Here is a 10,407-nt window from a genome sequence, read left to right on the forward strand (position 1 = left end):
ATGAGAGAGAGCAAGATATCGAAAACATACTGAAAGAAATAGTGACAGAAAACTTCCCCCACCTGGGGAAAGAATTGGACTTACAAGTCCAGGAAGCACACAGAACTCCAAATAAGAGGAATCCAAAGAGGACCACACCAAGACAAATCATAATTAAGATTCCAAGAGCAAAGGACAAAGAGAGAATATTAAAAGCAGCAAGAGCTAAGCAGGTGGTTACCTATAAAGGAGCTCCTATACGATTGTCAGCTGATTTCTCAACAGAAACCATGCAGGCCAGACGGGAATGGCAAGAAATATTCAAGGTGATGAATAGCAAGAACCTACAGCCAAAAATACTCTACCCAGCAAAGCTATCACTCAGAATCGAAGGTCAGATAAAGAGCTTCACTAATAAAAAAAAGCTAAGGGAGTTCATCACCACCAAACCAGAATTATATGAATTGCTGAAGGGGGTTCTTTCAGAAGAGAAAGTAAATAAAGATAAAAATTATGAACAACAAATACGTAACTATCAACAAGTGAATCTAAAAACCAAGGAAATTAAAAAAAAAAATCTGATGAACAATATTAACTGTTGAATATAATAGAATCAGAGGTATGGAAGGGGAGTGAACTAATGATTCTTGGGGAAAAGGGGACAGGGGAATGTGGGAAGAGACTGAACATAAACTGTGCACCTATGGATGAGGACAATGGGGAGTGGGGAAAGGGCAGAGGGTGGGGTGGGAATGGGGGGGAAGGAACACTTGTAATAATATGAACAATAACAATTTATTAAAAAAAAATCCTCAAAAAATAAATAAATAAAAAAATAAATAAAAAAATAAAAAGAACTACCTGCCCCAAAAGTCTTGCAGTCGTGTAGGGTCCGCCTGCGTGTGGTGCTCTTGCGGCTGCTCTGGCCAGTTTAATAAATTCTTCTTTGCTTTTTTTAATAAATTATCAGCCTCCAGTGGTCTTATTTCGAACCCAGGGTTTGACCCCACAACATTTGGAGGCTCCCAGTGAGATACCCAAAAGAGAGGAGAGAGGGACCCCCCAGAAGGGGCAGGAGGCTCTCCCTACCTCCAGAGGAGAGAGGGACCCCCCAGAAGGGGCAGGAGACTTTCCCTCCTCTCGGGGACCTTAGCTGGAGACAGAAGCCACAAGGATTTATTGAAATCAGGAAGACTGGTCTCAGGAGGTAAGGCGCCCAGGTTGAGATCTCAAAAGTGTAAGAGTCCTTGGAGGGCTGGACGCGGCTTAACCTCCAGGCTCTGGCCGGAGGACACGATGGTGTCCTCTGCCCGGGAGGACACTATGGTGTGTGTCTTCGGCCCCAGGTGTCCGGACTGATTGTCTTGTGTTTTGTCATGTTTGTGTCAGGCCTATTTGTTTTGTGTTTTGTGTTTTGGTCTCCGTCAAAATGGGTCAAGGTCTGTCAGTGTCTCTGTGTCCCCTCCTACAGTGTTTTTTGGAAAATTTCCAAGACTTCAAGAAACGGGCGGATGACTACGGCTCTGGTGTTAATGCTTTTGATTTAACCTCTCTTTTTCCCAGGTCAATGCCGGTCTGTAGGATAAATTTCCCCTCACAGGTCCTAGAGTATTAGTCTTATTTCCTTTGTCCAACATGAGTGCCATTTCTGTTTTGCTGAAACATTGTAATAGTATTGTACTTGTTTACTGAAAGGGTATAAGTACTGACCTTTGTTTGATGTTTTGTTTGTCCACTTGGGTATAATTATTTGTTCATGTAAGTGTGAAGATATATTAAAAAAAAGAGAAAGAAAGAAACCTTTAATTTGTTTAAAGCTGAGTGCTCTGACCGCTAGCAAAACGCCCCGAGTGGCCACTGGGATTCCTTTTTCCCAGGGGTGCTTTGCTTTCTGTCAGAGGGGAATTGGCCCACCTAACAGGATTTATATGTTTATTAATTTGAAGGTATGAAACTGTAACAATTGTGGTACAAAAAAATAAAAGCAGAGACCAAATAATAAAGTTAACTATTTACAAGAAGGAAGCTTGAGCTGGCAAAGTCGCCAAGTCTGCCCAGCAAACTCAAAAAACTAAATGAATCTTATTTCTGCTGCCACCCAGTCTTGATCAGTGGTGGAGGAAAGGTCTCAGAACTATTTGTTTTAATTGGCCATCTAAGTTTAATGTGATTAATGATTACAGTACATTGTAAAAATCTTTAAAAGAAAAGAAAAATATTTTGAGGGCAATTTAGTCCTTATATATGTGTGTCAACTCTTAAGTTTTAAAATCAGTAATATTAATGGAAACACACGCAGAGGAGCTTTTCAAAAAGTTCAGGGAGTCTGATTACAGTATAGGGGTCACCGGTTCCCCCACGGCACCTTTTCTAACAGGAGGCAAGCGTTTTTTCCAGGGGGAGCAGAGTGGACCGCCAGATGAAAATGCCTGGCCTGGGTGGGAGCTTCTCCTTCACCACCTGGGACCCCTGCGCTCCCTGCCTCCGCCCACCTGGTGTCTGTTCCCTCCAGGGGTTGTTTAGAGTAGCTGAAGGTGGCAGCTGCTTCGAGGAGAGAAATTCCTTTGTGACCCCCTGCACCCTAATGAAACACCAAAACCCTGTGTGACTACTTGGACACTTTTCACCGTGTTCTGTTAGGGGGCTTAAAGGCGCAGTTAGAAATTCTGCTGTTCCCCTTTTCAGCCCTATCAGAATCTGAGATCTTTATCTATAGGAAAAATGTGTCACTTTAAATTTAAAGCATCTGGAGGCCTGTGAACAGGGTGCTGTGCCTGCTCTCTCCTCCCTCCGCCTTTTCTAAATATTTTAAAATAATGGGAAGTTTGAGGCATGGTTATGCATTTTTGAAGGACATAGAAAGAAGGTTTAAAGGCTAATGTAAAAGAGTGAAAGTTTTTATGAAGGTTGTACATGTCATGAGAAGGTAACAGCAAAAGTAGAGGTCTAGAGAGAAAGAGAGGGAGAGAGGGAAAGAATGAGAGAGAGACTTAAGAAAGAGACTCTGGGAGTCCAAGAGGAAAGGATTTAGACAGAAACAGAAACAAAAATTGGGAGAGAAAGTGATATAGGAGTATAAGTGTGAGTGTGTATGTGAGAAAGGGAGGGAGAGAGACATGAGCAAGAGACGAGAAGGGACAGAGAATAGAGAGGGAGAGAGACAGGAGGTGAGGCCTGAACAGACAAAGACGGTCTGAAAGAAAGGGAGACTTAGACTCCAAGGGTTTTTTAACTTAGAGGAAGAAGACTGACAGGACTGGGGCTCCTTTCCATTAAGCCCCAAGGGTAACCTTACAAGTGGAGGGCAAACCTATTATTAATGGTTTCCTGGTAGATATGGAGGCAGTCTATTCAGTCTTGACAGAGCCGATGGGACCTCTAAGAAGATATCAGTCCAGGGAGCCACCAGACAAACTGCCGATTTTCCTTGGACATCATGAAGGACTATGGACCTAGGAAGGAACATGTATTAGGGGAAGACAGCTGCTAAACTGGACCAAAGTAGAACAACAGGCCTTTGAGGAGCTAAAGAAGGCTCTCATCTCAGCACCTGCCCTACCCTTACCAGATATCACAAAGCTCTTCCATCTCTACGTGAGTGAGGTAAGGGGCATTGCCAAAGGGGTTCTCACTCAGACTCTAGGTCCCTAGAAGAGACCTATTACCTATATATCTAAGAGACTAGACCACATGTGTCAAACACAAGGCCCGCAGGCCAAATCCAGCCCGCCAGGCCTTGCAATGTGGCCCGCACCGCGCTGTCGTCACTGCACTCCGCTGTCAGTTTATAACATTGTCAGTTTATGACTGTTCAGTAAACCATTCGGCCAGCGATTTAGGCTGGATTTTAGATTTTGGCCCCTTCTCTGATTGAGTTCGACACCCCTAGACTAGACCCTGTGACAGCAGGGTGGCCAGTGTGTCTCTGGGCAGTGGCCACCACAGCACTACTGGTGAAGGAGGCAAATAAGCAGACTCTGGGCAAGGAGCTAGTCCTGACAACACCCCATGCCATTGAGGCCCTCCTTCGAAGTGCTCCAGAGAGATGGATGTCAAACACCAGAATCACCCAGTGCCAACCTCTTCTCCTGGACCAGCCCTGAGTCCAGTTCCATAAGACACTGGCCATCAGCCCTGCCAGCCTGCTTCCAAATGATCCAAAGGAACCCATTCATGACTGCATAGAGGTAACAGACACAACACTGACAGATGTCCTGCCATCATCACCAGATGAGGTACTGTACACTGATGGGAGCAGTTATACAGGGGCAGCAGTAGTCACCCTGGACCACACCATTTGGGCACAGTTCCTGAGCTTTTGGCCTTAATCCAGGCCCTTTGATGGGGACACAGTGCCATCCCCTGGGAAAGAAGGTTACCAACTCCAGCCAGAAAGGACATTACTTTAGCCTTATTTGAGGCCATCTGACTCCCAAAGGCAGTTGCAATAGTGCACTGCAAAAGACATCAGGAAGGGGAGACAATTGAAGCCAGAGGAAATAGAGACGCAGACCAAACTGCTAAGGAAGATGCCCAAAAACCAGTGGGGCCTTTACAAGTCTTAGTAACCCTGCCGGACCCCCACGTCTACCAAACTAGAGGAGGAATTGGCTGAACAGAAGCAAGCCATCAAAGGACCAGATGGTTGGTGGACCCTACCAGATGACAGACTGTTGGTCCCAGAGGCCCTAGGTCAGTCGTTAGTAGCCCAGTTACATCAGGTTATGCACTTCTGAACTTCTGTAAGGCAGATACTACCAAGCTTAGATAAGATAATTAAAAGCCTGATTGCTAGAAGTACTGTCTATATACAAGTAAATGCTGAGGTAGGAGGGTCTCCCTGGGAATTCGGGCCCCAGAAAAATTCCCCAGGGGAGCATTGGGAGGTAGATTTCGCAGAGATTAAGCCACCAGCATTGAGGTACAAGTACATGCTAGTTTTTATAGACACCTTCTCAGGTTAGGTTGAAGCATAGGACAGAAACTGCCTCTATAGTAGTCCCAGTTCCTGCACAGAAAACGGCCTGAATCCTGGCAAACAGCGGCCTCACCAGTGAGATCCCTAGCCTAGGTTCCACACAGGCCAAGAGGAGACTTGATGCCTACAGAAGGGGAATTGGACTTCAGTGAGGACAGTACTGATGGGAACTGTGGTACTAGGGGTTTTGGTAACTGTAAGAACTTTTTTTTTTCTTCTAGCCCGTGAGAAAGTTGGAGGCTAAGTAAAGCTAAATGTACGAGCAGAAAGTAGATCAACAAATAGACCAGGAGTTAAATAACCTAGATAAATCTATAGAAAAATTAGAAGAATCGGTCAGGTCCCTAGCAGAAATAATTTTTGCAGAACAGAAGAGCTTAAATCTGTTGTTCCTAAAGCAAGGGAGACTTTGCCCAGCTCTAGGAGAAACCTGCTGTTTCTACACCAATCATTCCGGGGTCATAAGGGAAAGCCTAAATCAACTGAGAAAGAGGCTAGCTGACAGAGAGGAAGCTCGGAAGACTGCAGGAAGCTGGTATGAGAAGTTGTACTCGTGGTCCCCTTGGCTCACCACGTACTGACTGCCATAGCAGGCCCACTATCACTGTTACTTATAGGCTTAATCTTTGGGCCATGTCTCATAAAATGCTTGGATAATTTTGTACAGGATAGAATACAGGCAATGAAACTAATGGTCATACATACTCAGTATTCTCCACTAGTAGATACTAGTAATGAATCTAAGGTTTAGATTCATTCCCAAAAGACCGGTAGGGAATGAAATATGGTAGCAATCATACTTGGGTAAAAACTACTGTATGAATTTTAACCCTACTATTCTGACTGTGACCTTCACTTACTTGCTTTGTTCATCGCGCAATGGGCTTAGGTAGGATGAGTTCAAGTTCTGGGCAAGGTTACAGGCAGAACTTTCATTTTCATTAAAGAGCCAGCCCTATGTACACTTAGTGGTTATCTCAATGCTGGCCTCGAAAACAATGCTGTTCTATCCAATTAAAAGAAATGCACCTGGCATGGTATTGAGACTGTGGGTATATCTGGATTCTGGCTTGCAAGGCCAGACAGCTAAGTTTATCCTCATCATTCTTCAAACAGGTTAAGCAAACTAGAAAGCAACATTTTATCTTGGAAGAACAGCAGATAATTCCAAACTACAGTTTGTTGTAGAATGGGCGTTTTCCTTTTCAGAACCTTTAAAAATAACTACCTCCCCCTAAAGCCTCACAGTCGTGTAGGGTCCACCTGAGTGTGGCACTCTTGTGGCTGCCCTGGCCAATTCAATAAATTCTTGTTTGCTTTTTTAATAAATTATCAGCCTCTGGTGGTTTTATTTTGAACCCAGGGTTTGACCCCACAACAGCATGCCTGGCTAAGAGGCAATCGGGGCTTTTCAGGGTGCTGCGGCCCAGGACACGTGAGGCGGCCTCCAGGAGCCCCAAGAGCAATGCCTCGCCTCCAGGCCCCTCAGCCCTTGGCCACCGTGCTGAGCTGGTGTCTCCCTGCTCCTCACCCACTCCCAAGACCAGATTTCTAGCTGAGCACCTTAGCTCCCTCTACCCACCTTCTGAGCATCCCAGCTGAGGAGGGGGGCACCTCATTGGGTGGTGGGGTTCTATGGGTAGCTCAGGATGGGGTGCCCTTCCCATCTTTGTAGGACAGAGCCCCTGAGGGCTGGAAGACAGTGAAGGACAGCACTGTACTTGAATAGGGCAAATGCCCTTAGCAGTTTTGGGATTACCTCCCTCCACATCAGCAAATGTTCATTCCGTTATGGTTGCTTTGAGGTGCTGAGTCCCTATAGGAGCTCTGGGGCTCCCACCCAGGCACAGCGTGGTAAAAGACCATCCCTCTAATGGAGTGGTGCCCTCGTAAGCCAGGCAATGCATTTCTGTGTTTGAGGGCGGTGGTTCGGGGGTGGCCCAGCTGGTCTCAGTTACAAGAGTAGGCAGGGAGAGGTGCACTCGCTCCTCTGGGTGCTGGTTGGGGACAGGAGTAGGGTGTTTCACAGAGTGGCAGGAAAAGGGCAAGCATGGTGGCTTCAAACAAGGCAAGACAGTTCCAAAGGAAGGCCTCCGAGCCAGGGGTCACAGGTGTGGAGAAACTCCCACCTGAGGAAGTGGGATATGCTGGGTGGTGGAGAAAAAAAGTGCCCACCTCAACTGGCCATGGTGCAAGGTGAGGGGTGGCACCTGCCATCTATCATGTGTGTTGGGTTCTCTTAGCATCTTGGGGGCTACCTCCCTCCATAGCACCATGGTTCATTCAGTTCCCCCTGTTTAGGGGTTTCAGGTCCTAAGAGGAGAGCTTCAGGCTTCCTTTCGGGTGCAGGGTGGTAAGAGACCCCCCTTTAATGGACGGGTGTCTTTATAAGCCAGGAGACATCTTCCCTGATTGGCGGTGGCACTCAGAGGGGCGCCCAGCTGTGCTGGCTTCCAAAGTAGCCAGGGGTCCTCTCCACAAGGACAAGGGGAAGAGGGGAGACGCAGCTGTTCCCTGAGCAGGGCAGGAGGTTGGGGGCCAGTGGGCATTTCTCAGAATTTCAGCAAGGGGGCAGGTATGGTGGCCAGTTGCAGTTAGTTACAGTTCCCGAGGGGTCCTCACGGAGTGGGGCTGGCGTGGCATAATTCCTCGTAAAAAGAGACACCAGCGCTCTGGATGGGGCCCTAGCATATTAGCTTGTGTGTCTGTGGTGGGAGGGTGAGCATCTGGGGGCAAACAGCCAACAGCACCCTGTGTTCCCAGGCAGTCTCCCTTCCAAGCATGAAGCAGGCCTGACCCTGCTTAACTTCCTAAATCAGAGGAGACAGGGGACAGTCAGGGTGTTCTGGCCCAAGATGGTGGCAGTGGACTCCAGGAGCCCCAAGTGCCCACACCTGTTCTCAAGACTCTGGGCGCTTGGCCCCGGGCAGAGCTGGTTACCCCCACCCCTGACCATGCTGAGACCAGATCTCTAGCTGAGCTTTTGGCTGCCCCTGGCCCGAATTATGAGCTTCCAGAGGGTGCAGGAGGGCACCTCCTTGCGGGGTGGAGTTCCCTGGGTGGTGCAGTAGGGTTTAACCTCCCCAACTGAACAGGACGAAGCCCCCTATGGATGGCAGAGGGTGAGGGGCGGCATGAGCCTTTGTCCAGGGTTTCGGGGTTCCTATGTCAGGTTGGGGACTGCCTCCGTCCATAGCATCAGGGGTTCGTTCATTAACCCCTGTCATGGCACCAGGTCCCCATTGAAACGCTGTGGGCTTCTACCTGGGTGTGCCTGGGTAAGAGACTACCCTCTAATCGCGGGTTCCCTCTATAAGGTGGTTAACACCTTTTTCTATAATATTTAGGGGCTGAGGTCAATGGAAAATCTCCCCTGGGGCCGGATGATCAGAGTAGCCTTGGAGTACCCTCCACCCTCCAAGGGAGGAGGGAAGAGGATGGGCCAACCACCAGGGTGTGAGGTGGAGGGATTTTCACAGAATGGCAGGAAGAGGGTGGGAATGGTGGCCTGCTACAGGGCGCCACAGCTCCCGAGGGAAGCCCCAATGGGCTGGGGGGTGAAGAGGGTGGTAAGAGGCATGAAAAGATTCCTTGAGAACAAGATACACAGGCACCCTGGATCAGCCACCAAGCGTTCTGGCCCTGGCCACCAGGCACCAGGCTTGTAGCTCATGTGCCTGTAGGGGTGGGGTCATCTCTTGGGAAAAACAGCCTGCACCGCCCAGGACTCCCAGGCGGTCTCCCACCTGAGCACTAACCCTGCTAGCCATGCTTAGCTTCCAGTTCACATTCCTTCCGGGTATGTGTCCGCAACCAAGGCACATGCCCTTGACTGGAATCGAACCCAGGACCCTTCAGTCTGAAGGCTCATGCTCTATCCACCCAGCCAAACCGGTCTGGGCTATGATGAGTTTATTTGAACCAGACTGTCGGCAATTGCTGGGAAACAGAGTCTCAAGGAATTAAACTCTCTTCTGTTCAAGGCACTAAGGAGGCTTTTCGAAACCCTAGATAACAAAGCCTGCAGGCCAGGCCAGGTCGGGCCAGGCCAGGGGTGAAGGGTAAGCTTAACTCAACAATATAGGAGTTTCAGAGCAACCTGCCTCTGCATAAATACACAGCACAGCAAATCCCAAAGTCCCCAAGCAAGCATGTCTGTGTTTGACCTATTTTTATAAATCGCCGTACAGGAAGAGACTTAAGTGGTTTCAAATAATGTTCTACACTCTTCCCTGATGTTGAACAGCCAGTGGGTTCCATGAGATCCCCTGGTGATAGATGATGGAGATGGGAGAAAGCAAGGAGTACCGAAAGTGGGGGAGAGGAATGATTGGATAAGATGTAAAATGAGGAGAAACCAAGATGGCAGCGTAGGTAAACAACTGGTCTGCCAGCTCGCACTACAAGTTCAAAACTACAACTAAAAGACAAAGCATCTATCACCCAAAAACACGGGACAGCTGGCTGAAAGAGAAAGGAGCCCAAGTGGTGAAAAGCTGAGAAGCCTAAGTACGGAGGCATGTGAATCTGGCTGGTGGCAGGCAGCTGGGTATGTGGCTTTCTTTCAACCCAAAGGGAAACAAGCTCCGGATCGCTTTGAAATCCAGTTTCTGGGGTCATGCAGGGGACCCAGACGCCTATGGGGAGAAGCTGGTCTGTTGGCCATCGGGTCCAAAAGTGAGGGTGACTCTCTTGCAGAGGTGCGGGTAGCAATCATTGTTTACTGCGCTGGATTGAAGGGATGCAGGGACTTGGAAACGCGGGGACTTGGAAAAACAGAAGGGCAGAGAAGGCTGAAGGCAGCCATCGCTGTTTGCCACGCCCCAGCCTAGTGATGTCCTGAGACCCCACCCTGACCTGAGGACCCGCCTAGAGACCCTGTCCCGTACATTCTACACACCTGCCCAGGCTCCACACAGCTGCTTTTGCATAGAAATGGACTGTATTGTGGCAGCTTAACAAAAGAAATTGCAGCTCCAATAACAAAACCACCAAGTCCCAAGCCAAGAGGACAAAACTGTAGTTCTTGTGGTAGCTCCTGCTGGGTGGCCTCAGACAGTAGCTGAACTGCAACCCATTGGAGATCTGGAAACTAGTGTATCTAGTGGCCAGTGTGAAACGACACATTTCAACTACTCTCATAAGGGACACATTCAAGAGACAGACTCAGTGAGCACCAAAGCCCTATGGGAACAAGTCCTCACCCATAAACGTGTCTCCAGCACAGCAATTCTTCCATTATACACACAGTGGGTCCCCACAGCCAATTGGCCGGGAGGTCAATTCCTCTCAGTGACACCAACAACAATCAAGACTTAACTACAACAAGGCTGAACACAGTGCACAAATGGGTGCACCAAGAGTGTCCACATCAGGCAACTGGGAGGCTGAAACATTGAACCATATAGTACACCCAGGCCCACAAAGGGACCCTACCAACTCAGGGAAAC

Source organism: Pipistrellus hanaki (assembly GCF_964339955.1).
Source record: "Pipistrellus hanaki genome assembly, chromosome: 20".
Classification (NCBI taxonomy): Eukaryota; Metazoa; Chordata; class Mammalia; order Chiroptera; family Vespertilionidae; genus Pipistrellus; species Pipistrellus hanaki.